The sequence below is a fragment of the Sturnus vulgaris genome, chromosome 4 (genome assembly GCF_052056855.1).
Source record: "Sturnus vulgaris isolate bStuVul1 chromosome 4, bStuVul1.hap1, whole genome shotgun sequence".
In the NCBI taxonomy this organism is placed as follows: Eukaryota; Metazoa; Chordata; class Aves; order Passeriformes; family Sturnidae; genus Sturnus; species Sturnus vulgaris.
Window position 1 is genome coordinate 50253506 of NC_142246.1, and position 19447 is coordinate 50272952.

At 37.7% G+C, this 19447-nt stretch overlaps 1 protein-coding gene across 4 annotated transcripts in view; it reads left to right on the top strand.

The window, feature by feature from the left end:
- Window positions 1-19447, top strand: part of PPP3CA (protein phosphatase 3 catalytic subunit alpha) — a 166928-nt gene that overhangs the window by 51086 nt on the left and 96395 nt on the right. The window lies entirely within an intron of this gene.

Below are 19447 nucleotides of genomic sequence, written 5' to 3' on the forward strand. Positions count from 1 at the left end.
TCCATTGATAGCAAGTGCAAAAAAATACTTGGCTTAGAAAGTTCCAGCTTTTTCTGTTCCTCTGTTTTTAAAAGTAGGAATTAATCCTAATCTACCAAAAAGATTGGCTGTATTCGGATGATGATTCTTGTTTATATAAATGTAGTGAGATACTAGATATTTGTTTTGAAATGTTAGAGCACAAAACCATGCTCCCCTCAAAAAAATCCAAACAAACCTCATCCATACCATGAGACCTATAAAGTCCTGCCTGCAATACTACAAATATTTGTTCCTAAGAAGAAAAATACTCTAATTGAAATCCTTTTGTTAAGGGGGGAGAAATCTTTTGAGAATTTTTTGGTGGAGCCTGTGAGGGTGAATGTTGCCTGGCTCTGTGGCAAACCTTGAAGGACTGAGCTAATGCAATCTACCAGATGTTGGGGTTATTTTCAAATCTGTAAATGAGTAAGCCTTTCCTTGGGCCCAAGCCTTCGTGGAAAGGAATTAAGGGAAGGAAAAAGCCATGAATAGTAAAAAGGCAAAGGCAGGCAATACAGCCTCCTCTTTGAATAATAGCCTTGTCTGTGCATCATGGATAAACGAATCTTTATAGAGCTCCTCAGTATTTGTTTGGAAATAGTGTATTGTCTGTTACTGCTTCAGGAGAGGTTGTTTGTTGTTTCTGGATGTGGTTTTAGTTTGTCCTTTTCTATTTTTAATTAATTGTACCAGCCTATTATTCAGAGAAACATGTACATCCCTGTTCTGTCCTTTCCTCATAGATGCGTTTATTCTGTGCTCTTTTTTGCCATTAGGATTTTTCAAATATGTGTTTCTGAACACTGGGAGGTGAGGCCAAGACTCTTTCAAATACTGTATTTGAAATGTCATTTCTCAGGTAAGCAGGTAGAATTAAGTGATGCGCATGGCAGACTTCATAGTGATGGAAAAAGAAAACGGAATGCAGTGTGATTGCAGGTTCATTTTGAATTCCAGAGGAATTCAATAGCTTAAAACCTGTTTCCATTAACATATGTATATATGAGTATATATTTTGCTTTTTGACAGTCATTGTTTTCCCTGTGGCAAAATTTTTGCAGTAAATACATCTTCAGGGTGCTTCTGTCTTGTATTTTGCTGGAAAATGTAATAAGTTTGTTCAGCTAAGTGAATTGTAAAGTATTTCATGCAATGCAGCTCTTCTACATCAATTGAAAAGTGATGCTTTATTCCTTGCTTATAGACACTGTTCCTTGCACAGAGTAAGCAGCCCTTCAGTGCTAAAATGTCTATCAGTTACATCTAACTAATTTTGAAGTTGGTGTATTTGAGCATTGCTGGAGTTGTGATTTCACAATGTTCATCTTGTTATTGAGTCTGCAATTCCAAAGAGAAGAGCAAATTTGGAAGCAGTCCAATGTGTATCCCAGAAATTTCAGGGTAAAGCTTGAGGTAAGAGGGACTGCTATGGAAACTAGATCAGTTCTTTTCTGCAATATCTCTGCCAAGGCCCTTCATTTGTAGAGGAAGGCATAATATGTTTTATCTACGTTGTCTCAATATAAAAGAAATCACAGTCCCTCATATGGGAAAGATGGATATGCAATATTTTCTTTCCATTCTCTGGTATACTGTGAACCTCAGAAAACCCATTCATCATCCCCTGCCTTGCATTTGATGTGAGGAGCAACATTTTCTTCTTGCTTGCTGGATTAGCCCAAACAATTTTTTTTCTCTTGAAAACATAGTTTCATATATAGCTTCTAGCCAGGAAACATTCTGGGATTTCATTTGGAAAGTTTTAAGCTTGGGGTGGATGGGGGATAGACAAACAAGTTAACTCGCTTGACATCTGCTGCTAAAGTTGATGTACATAAATGTGTCAGAATTATTTTGGCTGCCTGCAGAAGAGGGAAATACTAAGATCGTAAATTCAGTAGTGTTTTGTTTGCCCTGTTACTGATTTAACTGATGATTGCTGGTTGAGAATTTGTGAATTTGGATTAATGGATTTGCTGTGTATCTGCCCTTGACTATAAGCAGGGTAGATTCTGACAGTGATACTACCAACATACGAAGTATAAATGCAAGACTAGAGTGATTTAGAAATTGCTTTTTTTGTAAGACTGAGATTCTAGCAAGTTGGTGGGTTTTTTCCCCCAAAGGAGTTAAATCAGAAACAATTAAGTTTCATTGTAAAGCTTTAAATGTAGAATTTATCCTTTGAGTTTGCCATTACATATTCATTGTAATATTTAAATATCTTTACATTACTAGGGCAGGGACATGAGTTTTAAGATCTTCAGATAATAAAAAAGACTGGATATCTGTGTACTCTGTTTCTTTAATGTATCCCATAGAACACAACCATTAAATAGGCTTGAGTTTGAACTCAGTGGCCTTAAAAGTGTGGTAACTGCCTTTGTGCAGACCAATCTCTTGGTTTTCAGATTTTCTTCACAGGCTTTCAATAAGATTAGACCTGTACCAGATAACATCAGGGCAGGGGTCTTGAGATGATGCAGATTTTGCCAAAGCACGTCTGATGGTACCTCAGGTAGAAAATAGTAAGAATGCAAGAGCCAAAAAATTAATATTACTAAAAATTAATGCGATTATTTAACTTTTAAGGTTTGATTAGGACATGCTACACTGAACTAGCATGAGGAAGGTTGAAAACTGTAACATTATGTGCATCTGGATGAGCAGGGAGATAAATCTTTTAGACCCACATTCCTCCTTTATGGATGATGTTGCCATTAACTCAGCAATCTTTGAGGTTATTGTTAGTCTAATCTTTAAACCAGGAGAAATGTGGAACTTGTTCTGTGACAACATGATTGACAGTGATAAAACTTGAGAAACTAGAGTATTCTGACTTGCTTGTGTCTGGATAAGGCATGGATTCTTTGGTGCTTTGGGAAATTCCCAGCGGTGATCTTGGACTTTGTTAATACACATTTAAGAAATTAAGCACAAAGGATTTTGTTTCTTGCGTGATAAATCCTACTTAGTAAACATTAGTATATTTATGTTCTTAATGCTAAGATAATATTAATCTTAGAAAAGCCGTTGTGTCATACAAATATAATATATGATACATTTGTACTTACTTTTCACTTACATGCAGGATTTTCTAGTCTTTATCAAGTTGCAAAGCAATTTGAGACTGCTTGATTCTGCAGAAAATGATTCAGTTGAAGTGCACTTAATTTAATCTCCTCTGTTTCACTGAGTATTTGATAAAAGATAATTGAAAATGCTTCAACTTGTGCTCAGAAAGTTATAGTTAAATCAGACTTTGGTATGTTCTTTTTTCCTGTGCCCTCTTAAAGGTCAGTGGATCTTATTTGTAATGTGAATTATGCTGGAAAGTAAGCCATTTATGGACTCAATTTAGAACTGATGGTGCACTCAGTTAAATGTCCATCTAAAATGCTTTTTTTTGCATTAATATCTGTCTTACAGTGTGAACACTGAATTGGTAATACAAGGAAGGTATTGCTGGCTGCCAGGTGTTAATAGTTGATTCAATACCTGACTGAGTTCTAGATTTTCCTAACAAGTGTCCTTTAATTAATTTGTAAAGTAACTAAGAGAGGCTGGGAGGAGCACATGAAGGGTTGGGATTAGTTTTGCTGCAAATTCAATGAATGGTAGTTTGCTGGAAGGCAAACTGGTGCTGGTTCTGACTTAACAGTTATCATCCCCGTCATTACATCATTTTGGCAGTAGAAAGAGTGAAAAAGGTAACTCTTGTCTAAACTTGCATGTCCCCAGTTTGTTTTGTTTTGCTTTATTTTTCCTCAAGGCTTCTTTATTCCTCAGTGACTCTAATTCAGTGTAAGGTGTTCTATGTTTTTTCCCCAGAAGACAACTAGAAATATCAACCCCCCTTCAACAGAGCAAATTTCTTCCCTTTTGTTCACTGCTACTTTTGTTAGGATGTAGTCTCACTCTTGTCTAACGAAATAGTGATAATTTTATTAAAGACTATTCTTTAAAGCTATTCAGGAAAACAAAATGTCTCAGAAAAAGAAAGATTAGATATGGTTTGAGCAGAAGAGTCAAAGACTGGTAAAGCTTGAAGGAGCTAGATAGAGGAAAGAAAACTTTTAAGCAAATAATGACTGTAAATTAAGTCTATCATTTTGTAGTTTAAATGAAGTCTAATTTTTTTAATGGACTGGAGATGTTTTAGTCTCAAATAGTCTGTTTTTTGTTCTGACATTTACTGCATAGTCTACAAGGACCTGGTTTTAACAAGTATAGAAAAATGGTATTGTGTTTCTGATCATAACAGGCCTTAGGGAAAAAAACTTTTTTCAGTGCAGAGGTGATTATTGATCTCTGTTTACTGATTATAAATTTAATTATCCTTAAGCTATTTTCTTTTTATACTGGAATACTTTATCTTTTTTTGTGATGTGCATACAGTAGATTAATAATGCAACTCTTCAGCTGCATTTACAAGGCAGTACTGTAGGCCATTCTGGAAAGCTGCAGTTAAGTCAGGGAAAACAGACATTTCACTCTGCTTAGTATTTGTTTTGTCACAAATACTAAAAAAGCTATAAAAAAGTGTGGAAGCAAGTTTAAGTATTGTTTCAGCTCTCCAGTGGTATTCCTGGGGAACAGTTAGCAGAATGGGAGGCCTGGGAACTGCTACCATCTCACTAATTTGTTCTGTGCTGGAAAACGTATTAAAACATTAGATTATTAAGTTGGAAACAAAGGCATTCTGTTTGTTTTTGATTGTGTTTTGAAGACCTTCGTAACAGGGCAAATGTTTTATACCTGATAAACAATTAGTCCTTGGGGTAGGGAGGAGACAAGCATCTGTCCCACTGGGCCCTTACCTGCAATGTTTGCCTGGGTTTAATTTGTTTGTAAGTACTTTTTTTGTGGAACAGGGAGGGCTTTTGCAAGACTCATCTTCCCCTCAGGTTATCTGGTGATAAAAGATAGCATTTCAGTCCTTCAAGCTTGGAGCTGCCCACTGGCTGCCCATAAAACATGAGAGAGTCCTGTGTTCTCCTCTCAGAGCAATATTGCTTCGGGAGATAATAGCTTTGTTAAAGATAACTCTGTAAACAGAGGCAAGGCTGCTGTAGTGATTTGGGTCCAGGTGAATGTAGCCTGTACTGAGGAGTTTCTTCTGGTATACACTTCCTGTATAATGCATTATGTAGGAAGGTTCTGATGATCTAAACTGCCTGGGGTACTCACAGCCCTGAGATGCATTGCTTTTTAACTATTCCCTCAGAAACGCCTCACATGAAATAGATGTTTCTGGGGGTTGCGTGCTTCTGGGGATTTGTGCTTGTATTTGTATTGATCAAGAGTTAGTGTAGCTTAGAAGCCTTGCAGCCATTTGGTGTGTTTGCTAAATATGATCCTCGTGGCTTTTGGGAGCATGTGGGTTAGTGTCCATTACCATTCGAATTGAGATGGAATTTTGTGTGAAGTGGTGAGTGTTTTAAGACACATACCCAAAACTTCTGCAAAACTAGTTTAATTTATTAGGGCAGCACTGTCAGAAGTGATCAATCGTTCACATCACTGCAGAGTAATATTACCTGTCAGCAAACCTGGAGAAGCATTTTAACTTTTTCAGCTGTGTGCAATTTGGATTTTTTTGTGTGAAAAGGAAATACAAGTCAGTATATCCTTTGGTACTTCCTAGTTCTTTATAGCTTTAATAGATAAAGTCTGTAATCTGTAGAGTTTTCACTTGTGTGCACACAAACACAGGCCGGTGAGTATTTAAGTTCATTTGAATTTCTGTAATCGTAATTCACTCCTTTATTATTAAATATGCAAGAGTGTGTAACAAGGTCGTTAGCAGTCTGTCTTGGTACCACCATGGTGTGTATTATTTCCTTATAGATTGTCTGTGAAATACAAAACACATCAGAGAGTTTTGTTTAGAATAATTGTGTATAGATAAGTGTTATAAATATTTCATGTCTGTGTGCTGTCTCTGTCCTACATACAAGTACTAATGCTTTTGCTGCAAATGATGCAGGGTAACAAGTTAGAAATCACTTCAGGAAATGTAATTACTGTAATTTTTGCAATTATTTTTAATGGTGCAGAGCCGAATGTATTTGAAAAAACCCTCCACAAACCCACAAAACCTCTTGATATAGGAAATTTGTAAGGCACATTGCGCAGTTTGGGATACCTCTGCAGATTGTAAAGGCTTTTCCTTTTATTGTTTCCCAGAGTAACTGTTGCCTTGGTCACAAGGTATGCAGAAAAGTGGTACTGGCTGTGCAAATCACCGTGTACCTTTTAGGTCACTAAGGCATAGATTTTGACTCTGCCTTCCACAAGTTAAGCCAGGGGTTTTGAATGTGTGCTGCATTAGAAATTTGCCTTTAAAACAGAATGCAAGAGGAGACAGTTCCAAACCCCTAAATATTCCTAAATTTTGAATGCTTTGTGAATTATCCATTTTTACATTAGTATTATTACTCCATTTGATTTTGGAGGCCAGTGGTAACCAGAGGTCTTGGAGATGGTTTTGTTTAGGAGTCTGTGAGAAGTAATTTTATTGATCATTGTTTCCTTAGGCTTTATTCAAACCATTACATAAAACTGCAGAAGAGTGGAGCAAACAGGAGAAAGTCTTGTGCATGTGGTTACAGATATGTTTTGGGTAGTTGAAATATTTTTTTGTTTCCCACTGCTTGTTTAGGCTCTAAAGTATTCTTTTCCCTGAGCATCTCTGACCTTACTGCAGCCTGTCTTGTAATAGTGGGAGATCTGAATGAAGCAAGAATCAGTGAATTCTCTGTCCTTGTACCCCATCATTTGGTTCATGAAATGTGCCTTTTATTTTATGCAGGTCCTTATTAGATATTTAGTGCAAGCCCATTGCTCAGCATGAGAAGTAACCGTGCTCTTGGAAAAATGCTGCTTTGCTTTGCAAGTAGCAGAAACTAGACCTTCGAATCTATTTGAAGGAAAAAACAACCCCATGTTCCACTTAAGTCAGAACTGTTTTCTTGGGTCAGGATGATGCACTGAAATGAAGTAATGCATCTAAAAAACAGAACACTGCAGTACTCTCTGAATGAGAAAAGCCAAGCAGCACATCATGGATTGTAGATGCCGGATGGCTTTTTGGTGCTAGGTTGTGATTATGGCAGGTTTCTCCAGGTCCTGCTTTCCTTCATTATAATAATATATGATAATGTAGCAGGTCAGCTATATTGGTTAGATCAGTAATGTTGATATAGTGATATATCACACAGGTAAAGTCCTGTTTCTTGCTAAGGTAATTTAATAAAAAAATGTGATGAACTTTACAGGTAAGCTCATCGCTTTATAATACAGGGAGTGAATGGATTTGAGAGATTAAGAACCAGTGAAATGTGTAGGCTGTCTCTTGTCATTTGCAATCCGTTGGTGAATGGACTTGTTTTTATATTTCCATGGTATATACCATCTGAGGCTTCTCCTCTGGCTAATGCCCCTTACTTTGATGCATAAGCAGAAATCTGAGAAACTTGAGTTATTTTCTAGCGCACTTGAATCCTGTTTTCTGTTTTTGCTTTTTATGGTTCCTCATGTGAAAAATGTCTTAATTTTATTTGTCCAAACATTCATTATTACTACTAATCTCTATTGATATTAATACTGCCATGTTGCAGCAAAAACTTGCACAGTTGTCCCTCTGTTCTTCTCTCCCCTTAATCTTGTAGCCATACCTTCACCTCAGGCTAGATGAAACTTGAGTTCAAGGAGGAGTAAAAGTTGTTACCTCTGGGAAGGTTCACTAATACTTTTACTTCTTCCTGGAGGAAAGAAAGAGTGTCCTTCGCTTGTCTCAAAAAGTTAACTGCTTAGTGTAAAAAAAGAATACAGACTCTTTAGGACCAGAGAAAAGTTGTTCATGCAGTAGGGGAATATTGCCATCAAAATTCCTGACCCTGCAACAGATGAGGTCATTTTTATATTTAGGGAAAAAGTGAATGTCAAATGTGGCCTTTGTAGCCAAAGGCATGAGTTTAGTTTCCCTGATGCCTGCATCTGCCTAGGCTGCAGCATCACATTTCCTTTCTTGCTGTCTGATCCAGGGCTTTTGAGTCATCTGTGGAAAAATATTTGGTCTTGGTCAAGGTAGGGGAAGATGCTATTTTGAGCTAAGGTCTCTCAGCCAGCACTTCAGTGGCTGATTGAAATATCTTTTGATCTTGGTTTGATATAATAGTGACCTGTTCTGCATTAAAGGATTTGAGACCTATGATTTGACTGAAAGTGCCTGATGCCACTTGCCATTAGCAAATGAGAGAGTCCCATTTTCCTGGTGTCTCTCTGGTAACCGGGCTCCTTCAGTGACCTTTTTAGGGGGAAGTGTGCTGGGAGTCCTGTTGTGCTGTGCTAGTCTTCATAGAGGCATCACACAGAGTCACCATGACCAACACACGAGGGTGCATGACAGAACTGAGCACCCCAGTGCTGAACTCGTTCTGTATGTTTAGTTGCTGGCAAAAAAATTGTTTTTACACAACAGATCTGGGAATAAAGCACAAGTGTCTGATTCTCTCACTGCTTCATTAAGCTGTTTTTTTTTTTTTTTAACTCCAATGTTCTGCTTAAGAACACGATGTTTCAGAGAGTGTGAGCAAAATGGTAAATTTAGACAGATTTATTTTTATCTAACATTTATTAAGCAGCAATTGAGATTTGAGGGAAGATATGGTTTGCAAAAGATATAAAAGCATCTATAATAAAGAAAAGGAGGATTTGGGTTAAATATCCTTTTAAGTACAGAACTAGAATCTTTTACTGAACGCTTTGAAACTATTGCTGCTATGTGTACCCAGAAAAAGAAAGAAAAACAGTTAAAAAAAAAAGTGCCAATCAAACTACATAATGTTCCAATCAACAAAACCTTGCCTTTTAAAAATGTTGATTGTAATTGTTCTTACAAATTCTGCTTGTGTTACTTTTAAAATAAAAACAACTTTTTACAGAAGTCTGGGTTAGTTGATGGAAATAAATGTGCTTTGATGATGAATCCAATGCAGAAGTTCCATGCAGATGTTCCGTGATACAAATGCTGGTAGAGAGAGGCAAGCCATGAAAACCAAACAAAAATACCAGGGCTGATTCACAGCCACATTGCTTGAGATTAATGTCAGTGTCACTGAGTTTGGTTTAGTAATTTTATTTAGACATTGTAAGCAGGCTGAACCTGGTTTCACAGCTCAGAGTGATCTGTTAATGCTGGATTAGAAGGGACATTTGTTTAATGGCATTACAGCATAGCACAGTGGTGATTGTGGTCCATAATCTTTAGTATTGATCTATGTGAACTTTAATAACATCACAGGAAAATTAGTCCTTTGAGCATGCTGGAAGAAGAACAACTTGTATATGAAACTATTCATACAGTCTCATGGAAGAGTTTCATCCCCTATTAAATGTTCAAGTTTGAACTGGGGTATTAGTTTGGACTGGTAAGTAATGCCTCTGATATCAGGCAAGAAGAAACGAATTGTACGAAGCATTTGCTGAGTTCCAGAAGAGGATTTCAGCTCTGAGTATAGTGAAGACTGAGGTGGGGATTTTGTTTGTTCATTTAAAATGTGGCTCTGTGTAACATGAAGTGTATGTCCCTAAATCCTAATGCAGACAAAGCCAAACCATGCTGTGAGGACTAGTTGATGTCTAGACATTAAACTGCATAGGAGAAAAAAAAAATTCCTAGTACCTCTTTGTGTTGCTGTTTTTCCAGGTATAGACCTGACCCCTAAATAAGAAGGAGCTGGTTTTTGATCAATAATCTATGTAGCCTATTATTGTATTTTGATCAATAATCTATTGTAGCCTAAAATTAGTTTTATTATATAATCAGGTGTAGTTGTTTTTTTTTTCATGCCTGTGTGTTTCCTGTCTATTAATTATGGCTGAACAAGCAGAATTCAGTTTTAGTGGAATTCTGAAATGTTTTTCACACTAGTGTGTGCAGAGCTTGGCCAGTTACTTGTACACCTTAAACCAGTGTGAGTCAGTATAGATTCACTCATCCAGAAGTATGCTGATTTAAAACTTCTGTCAAAGGCTAGAATGCTACTAAAACAAGCAAAGCTCTTTGGGATAAAAAAAAAAGTCCCAAAATTCAAAGAAAACCTGAAACAAACAAAACACCTACACATAACTGCTGTTTCCAACTTCTTCTTAAGGTGATTTTGTAGCTGGACACTCCAGCTACAGTTGGTCCTTATGAATACTTATATTTGTAAGGCTTATTCCTTAGGCTTGTCTGACTGGTTTATGAGGTGCTGGTATATATCTGCTGCTTACTGCATGCTTCATGATCAGCAAAATAATAAACCAAGTTAACATTTACAGGTCAGCATGTCTTTTTGATTTAGTTTGCAGGGCATAGTTCAGACATTAACGCTTTAAATGTTTTTCACATCCTGATATTTCTTGACTTAGGTAAGGTGTTTATTTTTTTGTTTTCTCAAAACTTTTCTTTTTAAAAAAAATTTGAAATAAAATAAAACTTACATGATTCAAAGATATTACTTGCGAGTCCTTTGGTCAGGATTCAACAGCTTAAACCTGGAAGAGACAGAGGCTGTAAAGTACCTTGGTCTGTTAGCATCCCTACCCCCTTGTCTTTGTCCTTTGTCCTTAGGCTGTGCATTCTTTGGGATAGTTATCAATTGCTAGGTGCCAAATAGCCCTAAATTTGAAATGTGCGATGTATTTTTTAAACTATTACTTAGTAATGCTAGTAGGAATTTTATTTTCCTCTGCCCAGTGAACTTTCTTGTAGCAGCAAGAGATGTGCTGGTGTTTCTTGTTCCAGGAATCAACCTCTGCAGGCTGACATTTAAGCAGAGCAATTTCTGTAATGTGGCATTTAAGGAGTGTTAGGAAACAGACTATCTCCAAATAAAGGCTGCTTTACTTGCACTTACTCATCTCTCCTTTTAGGAGTTCAAGGCCAGGCTGGATGGGGCTCTGAACAGCCTGGTCTAGTGGAAGGTGTTCCTGCCCATGTCAGAGGGATTGGAACTTTATGCTGTTTAAGGTCCTTTCCCACCCAAACCATTCTAAGAATCTATGACTTGTTTTAACAAATTTGTCTGACAAGTGACAGACTGTGTACAGTGGCCAGTTTTTGTGAGCTAATCGTGGTTGTATTTAAATCTTGCCCTGATAGAACAGCTTTGGAAAGGAAATGGTGTTTGCTTCCCTGCCCTTTTGCATGTCACTAGAAATTTTGAGTTAGTCCTCAAAGCTGAGCTGATTTCTGACCAAATTTGGTAAAGATACCTCATTATGCTCAGAAGGCTGGAGAGGCAATTCAGTTTGTAGGTGAGGAATTATTTGTAGTCCCTCTTTTAGCTACCTTTGCCACATAAGAGACTGAATTTTGGTAGTGTCAACTGACTAAAGTTGAACCAAAAAATTGGAAGAAAATGGTGCCATAAATTTGGATACCTGAAGGTTTTCCAGGTCCTAGAATTGATTATTTGGGGTTTTTTTTCCCTTGGACTGAAATAATTTCATGTGCAATCACTTCCCAATTGCCTCCAATTAGGAAGAATAATGAAGATTTACCATAGAGAAGAAATTATCCATCACTCAAGTATTTTGGGGGATGGAGGACTGTGTCTGATTCCTTATCTGAGTCTTGGAAGACCTTTGGTATTTTCCATTGTTACAGGGTTCTTTTTCCCCTGACTGTTTTCTCCAAATGAATTGTTCCCATAAAGGAATTTAAACTCTGGGTAATTATTGTTCTGTGTTCCAAAAGCTAATAAAAACAAAGCTCAACAGTATTCAGTTCGAGGCCTATGGAAAAACTTGGGTGTAACAAAGTAGAAAAACAAACTTTTCTGATGAGGCCAGGAAGCTACGATCACATTTTCCAGTTTTTACTGTGTGTGTTGGTCCTAACTGGGAATGTTTCCTATTGAACTGAATTTTTCCTCTCTACTTATATATTGTTGATTTTTTTATCCGTGAACTGTGGACAGGAGTGGATCGTAAATGTCAAAGATACTTGCATATGATTTCAAATACAAGGAAAGAATATTCTTTTGTAATATTTTATAGGGATGTGTGTTGTTTTGTGCTCTTTAAGACTGATAGGATTTGTTTGTTTATTCCAGTAGTTGGCCACAAGATACTCTGGGAATGCTGCCAGTGTATAACCACGATTTGATATTTCATACAGACCCATTTCTTTGAATTAGGAGGCTTTTCTTTCTTGAAGTTTTTTTTAAAGTGTACCTCCTTCCCTTCCCCTTTCCAGCCTGTACCTCCTCCTAGTTTCTCAGGGCTCCTATGGTCTCTGGTATGTCAGTTGCCTGTAAACGTTCTGGAAAAGTTCTGATGTCATTTTTTCTCTGACTTTTTCTGAAAAACTCACAACCATTTTTATTGCTAATTGCTTGATAGTGATTGAAAATTAGAGTTAGATTTGGCTTGTTACAGAAATTTATGTTTATCTATGTTACTGGTGTCAATGCCACAGTTCATTGCCAAAGTGTTCAGAGTGGTTGAGATGGGTACATGTCAATCAATATGCCAGACAAGGATCAAACCACCAAGGGAAGTTTGTGTGTTTATCCAGGCCTTGGTAGTTTTTATAACTATTCTTCCTTTGAGTCCAGAGTGAGAATAATAGGCCACTGCTCTAACCTCTTGGAAGAACCTTTTAGTAATTTCTTCTTTAGGGTTTTAAAGCTTCCTGTGGTAAATATAAAGAAAATCAAATCCTAAAGTAGTGGCTGTTGTTTTGCATGGATTTTTTTTTTAAAGTGACTGAAGGTGACATAGCTACTTTTGGTGGTTCTTTCCAAGTATAATTTGGCCTGATTTTATGAGGCGATTGGTTATGTTCTTTTAAAGAGTTGAAGAAAAGCTTTGCTATATTCTTTTTTTATTGTTAGGTACTGTGCGTTCTGGAGGTGGCCAGTAATGCCATGAAAAGGCCATAGCAATTCCTGAAGTGGTGGGAAGTGATAGTACTGTAGCCTTTGATCCCGTAAGAATAGGCACCTGGCATCCAGCCAGGGACAACCCATCATACTTCAGTTTAGACAGAAATTACAGGATTTCATCCCCCTTCCATGGTTCCAAGTTAATGGTGACTTTTATTGCCCTTCCTCTCTGCTGTGCCACTTGTGTTTGCAACAGGATCCTTGTAAGTTTATTAAAATGGCAGAGGCAGTTGAGAAGAGATAATCCTGTCAAAAACTTACCCGTATGGTTGTGATGTACTGACATATCTTGTGGCACAATGTCCAAATAAGTCCCAGCTCGCTGGAGGCAGCCCTCTCCTGTGAAGTAACAAGGTGTACAGGGGCGAGACTCATCTTTCTCTTTTAAGTTTGAGGCTCAAATCCTGTAAAGGTCTTTCGCTTCCTGAGGTATCATGGAGTTATGTGGCATGAGGACTACTTGTAGTGTGCTGGAATGGGTTGTCTTAGAGTGGGGCATTTCACTGGAGGAGTGAAGGGGGACTGAAGCCTACTGATTACAAGGCCACAGCCTTAGTGCCTGGAAACAACATGGCAATACGATGGGATCAAAACCTGGTTGATGCAGCCCTTCTTTTTACAAAACACTGTCCTATCATAGCTTTTGTCCAAAGTTAGGTATGCTTCTCTGACACAATTCTGTCTTTGCTGTTATGTTCCCCAGTTATAACTGAAGTGTCAGAATATATTAAAAATAGTAATTGGAACTGGGATATTTGATGAAGCGTCTTTTGTTACTTTTTAAAATTTTTATAGTTTGAGCTTTTGTACATCAAAAAATAATGCTAGCATGGCTCATCTCAGTCTTGTGAGAAGCAATTTCCTTTCCAACCTGTTGTACCTTCTGTTTTTTCTAGGCCACAGGTGTTACTGCCTCATGTTAAGTGGCCTGTTTTCCATGTTGTCAGCTGAGATACCTCTGAAAGGAACTCCTTTTTCTTTTCTCTCTAAATTTGGAATATGTGGGCTTTGTTGAGGTATGACTTTCTTGTCTGCTCCCAATTTGGTTCACATACAGGTGCTGTTACTCAAAGGTGTCTTCATGCAGCATTCTTTTTGATGGACTCTTTCTTTTTACACTATTGACTGGATTGCCCAGTGAAAACCTCAGCTTTCTGTGAAGTTAAGTGCCTTGCTCATGAGTAATGTTAATTTAATTACAACTTTTAGCAAATACAGTTTTGAGTACTTCTGATTACGCTGCAAGAACTTGTTGGCAATGAAGTATAATTCATGCTAAATTTCTATAGGAATCCTATAGCTGCTTCTTATTTTATACTGTAGATTTATTTTCCAGATTCTCATTTTCAACACTTTCACCATCTGGTGAACAGAGTTAGTAAAAACAGTCCTCAAATATGTCATGTCTTAAAATAGCAGGTGAAAGCTTGATCTTTTGGAGAGAGATTGCCAATTCCAGTGCCTACTCTAATGACAGTAGCTAATGTAAAATGAAACCTGATAGTTTTTGTTGGAAAACATCAGAACATGTGTTCCACTTTTAGCTCCATTGAGATGATTTTTGTTTGGCTCTTTGGCTGTCATATAAATAGTTGGATTTTTTTTTATCAGGTGTAGACATATTTTCCTGCCAAGTACACAAAAAGCTAATAAGAACTTGCACATGTTATGAATGCTGTAGTACGAAATTTTATATTGAAAAGAAATTTTGTCTTCTGAATAACTCACACTTCTTTATGGTACTCCTAAAAAATTACCTGCTAAGGAATTGATGTGAAGGGTAAAAAAGAGATTGTAGTGATTCAGTGTGTTTGAATGGTTGAATCTGTCTCCAGAATACTTGTGTATGGAGAAGAAAGCATTATCCATGTGGTGTGGGAGGAAATGTATCAAAAAGGGATGTTTGTCACATGAGAACTCCATTTCTTGCATGGCTGAACATCTTTGGCAGTTTCCTTTCCTTTTTTCACTGCTTTGGTGAGCCCTGCACTGCCTGGGGTTTTCACTCTGTTCGCCTTTAGCAACCGTGGATAGCAGTGAATCATCTTCTTGTTTCAGTCTGCCACCTGAATTAAGCAGAGTTCTTGAAAAAAAATGCATCGTTCCTTCCCCTAAGATTCATAGAAACCAAGTAAGCCAGAAGCTCATAGGCAACTGTACAGGAATTGGGTAATGTTAAACTAATGTCTTTAGGTTGAAAAGTTGATCTTTGGCTGCTTCTTTGTGTTGCTGCATAGATTCTGTCAGACCTGGTATGGTGCAGAAATGCAGAACTCCGATTAAATAGTAAAAACTCCAGTATGGGTGCTACTGGTCAGCAGGAATGCTCAAGATTATGCTATATATTCAAACACATTATAAAATGGGTGTAGATTTTCAAAGTCAGACTGCAAAACCTGTTTGTTAACTATTAAAAATGTTCCTGTCTTTAAAAAATACAGTTTTATTGGAGTTTCTGAGATGATTTTTATTGTAGTTTTTGGAAACCTTTATGCATACTGAGTCTGAAGGTTATGAAGAAGTAGATGTAAAAAATCCAGAGCTGCAGAGTGACCTTTTAAAATTTTTTGCACCTGTGGCATAAGTGTAAATGTGTTTAATAACTTGTGCTCTAGGCACTGCTGTAGTGCAAATGTTTCTCAAAATGGAGAATTGCAAATTGCTGTCAGACAAATGCAGTACATTGGGTTATTGAGATGTTAGCAGTTATTGGTGTGTTTTCCTTAAAAATAGAAAGGCAAACATGTATTTGTCATAAAAATATGGTGTGCTATAAACATAGTTATAGTACAGCCATACAGCATAAATTATATAAAATTATAGGACAGGCATTACAGGGGGAGATAATTTGGGAACTTGAATATTGATGAAAGAGAGTTTTTCTTATGGGCAGCCTCCTCGGAGAGTATTAATTTAGTGTACAGCTTCATTTTAAAATGAATAATATATAAACAAAATAATGCTTGCTTTGCCACATGCTTGTATTCTAGTTATGCGTGCACACATGGTCCACTCTAATTAAGCAGAGCTCTTTATGGTTTATTTATTTGTTCCAGAGCGACTGCTTAATATTTGAGAGAAACAGTAATGATGTCTGACCTTTGCAGTGGCTGTGTTAACGATGAGATGGGTTTTGCAGGAGCCTGCAAGAACAGTAAAAGAACAGGTTAATCTTTTCTTCCATTTGCTGAAACATGCTCAAGAGACCTGAAAGCACAAGTGGAAAAATCTCCACTAGTAAGTGGTTAACGAGTATTTTTTTGTGTTTTCGGGTCTCAGGAGAATGTTACTGACAGGCTGAGGTCAAGGTTTAAAACTTTGTTTCTTTGCATTTGGTCGTAGTCCATGTACCACCAGGGCACTACTTTACTTGGTGAATAGTTGTTTTTTATTCCAATATAAAGAAAGTAATGTAAATTAGATGGACACCAGTCTGGTTTTAAGTTTTACGGAGTATGATTAGGCATGCGTGAGTCTTGTGTGGTGGTCTTCTAGTGAGATTTTCCACTAAACTTCTAAAAATATGTCTTATCTGTAGATGCACATTTTATTGCCTCTCCCCTTGTTATGGCCTTTGCTTAATACAGATTCCTGCCTATTTTTACAAAAACATGAAAACATCCCCTGGGTCTGTGCCATGGTGAGGAGCTCAATGCTGGCAGTTCAGTCTCCCACTCCTTCCTCTTCCTGCATTTCCCTGGTGGCCTCCTCTCCCAGTTCCATGCTCTTCCTCATTCTGTATTCTTTGTGCACAGTTAGTGTCTGATGAGATTCTAGGGTTTATTTCTGATAAGAGTTAAGTTTATTGCATTTCTTGTTATTTACTTATATATGCTAATACCATAGATTTAAAAATGCAGAAAAAGAAAAAAAGAAATGGAGAAACAGATGGATACCTGTGAATTCAGATGGTAACAGTGCTCTCTATAAAGCAATGGAAGTTAAATGTTTATTGTATTTATAAAAGGATTTTGGTTGATACAGGCACTTCTGGGTGTTATTAGTAAAAATTATGTTTAGTTGACTTCTGCATAAATTTCTTACGTTGTTCTGTGGAACTCTGTGTATGTGTACATGCAAAGTTATTATTCTCATAATGGAAGATGCAATTTGTGGTCTATTCAGTCACTGGTGTTTTTGCTAATTAATCATGAATCATCTATTGGAACAGTATCTTTTTTTCTTTAGTTAGGTATGGGTACATCTTTGTTAGAGCTCTGCCTGCAGAACACTTACAGTGCTGCAGCATATGTAATTTTTTTATGAATCAGTATGTCACTGGCTGGCTTTGGGGTCCCTTTGGGATCCCTGAGACTGCTTCTGCAGCCCTCAGTGATGGAGCACGTTCCCGAGCCTTGCCCAGATAGAATTGTGGCTCGTGGTGAGCTCTCAGACCAGTGGGGAAAAGAAACCAGCATATGCAGAAAGGCACAAATCCATAGTTTATTCTATGAAGGCATCCTATCTAGCATATACCCACGGCTATTGTTTTACAGGGGTTTTTATATCTTTTGAGGTTTTTACAGTTTGCAGCAATTACCAAGGGAATTCTATATTCTAACCAATTCCTGAGGGATTTTACATTCAAAGTTGGTCTATGGATATTAAAGAGAATGAACCACTAATATTGAAGATAGATAAGGGTCTAACAAGGGGGGGAAGCTGGATTCCTTTTTGTATTTGTCATTTCACAAGCCATTTCTTATTTCTAAGCTATGATTTTCCAAGGAGCTTGTTTTGAGGATGCAGGGAGACTTTCTTCTTTATGAATGTTTTCTGCTCCCTCCACATCAGTAGGTTTCATATCATAGCTTTTGTTTCCTGTTGTCATTGCATCTATGTTTTGCTCTGTCTTTGTAAGTGTAAAAATCTCCTTTCAGCATTCAAGCATATATGGTGGTTACCTCAAAGTACTGATGCACTGCATAGGTTTGTGCATTATCATGCCTTTAGGGGGGAGCAGTGGCCATTGTCTTGCTAAGGAATGCAAGCTAATGGTATGTGTTTCTTGCAGCCGAAGTGATTGCAGATCTGTACTAACTTTTCCCCTTCTTCCTTTCTTCATGCTGGAAATGCAAGATCATTACGACTGGCTAGGTAGCCTTCCAGGGTTTTGTTTTTGTAAAAAGAGGATGGAGGCTTGGAGAACTGCAGAGCTATCATTCACCTTCTGTTTTTTAGAAAAGATTATTCTTTTTCTGTGTTGCATAGTAGATTGTTTATTTTATTAATTTTCACCTTCTCCCCTTTTTGCCCAGTGTTTATGTCTGACAGCAGTCAGGCTCCAGTGTATTTTGGGTACCCACATCCCACCAGATTATTTCAGGGAATGGACTGCTGGAGCAGCAAAAGAAAAAAAAATGAGATGGGGAGAAAGGCATTTTCTGAAGCTGTTTATGTTAAAAATATCAGTGGAAAATAACTGCATAAAGTGGTTTTTTTTTGTTTTCTGCTCTGTTACTTCTGGTGGTGTAAGAGAAGAGTGTTTGGTTTGAACTTTACATAATGAGTGTGAGTTACGGGTTTTTGAAGTCGGCTGATGGTGAAATTAGGAGAAAACTGAAGCTAATAGGTACATTAATCTGTTCTGTTAGGGTTCCATGTCTTGTGATGGGGCAAAGCTGCTAGTAAGACATTTCACAGGGACAGGGTTGCACTGGAGATGTGACCAGCTGAAACTGGCCCTGCAGCCACCTCCTGTCCCTGCTTGGAGCTCTGGAACAACCTGACCCTCTTGCAGCTGTGGCAGGGATTAGGAAAATGACCCTGTGGCTGGTGAGGCAGGCGATGCCCGGTGCCACTCTGACTGAACTGCGAGGGAAAGGGGGTTAAGCTGGGATAATATTCCAGCCTCATCCTGGCAACTGACAGCATCACCTCCGAGCCTTCTTGCTCCAATTGGCTCCATGAGAGCAGGAACATACAAGTTTATGCCTCTGACCTTATGTGAGGACAGCATGCAACTTGCTGGTTGCTGCCGTGTTGCCAGGACAACCTTTGTATTTATCATTTATTTCGAACTTCAGTCTGATAAGTCCTCTGCCCTGTCCATGCTGGAATGTTCTGTTCAGCACTGGTGGGTTTCAGATGTATCTTGTGTACCAAACTATTACTTATACAGAGAAAACATCTTACATCCCTCTACCCAAAGTCATTAGAGAGACCTCTGTCTTGAATTTAGAATTTTAATTGAAGTGTATCTATGCATGTCCATATGTATGTATCTGTCCATGCACAGATATTAAATGTTGCACTTGTTTGTGCATTTTATGTTGTTAATGGAAGGGATATTAATGTTCTCTAGTTCTACCAGAACAGTTTAAACTCTGTTCCCTCCTTTCCCTGATATTCCCATGTCTTTTGGGGGGATTTGCTTGAATGTATCTACCTGTAATTATGGCCTAAATACTCCTCTCAATTTTTTTTATAAGCATGAATTACTTTTTGCATGTGTGAATAATATATCTTGCTGAATACGTGTGCTT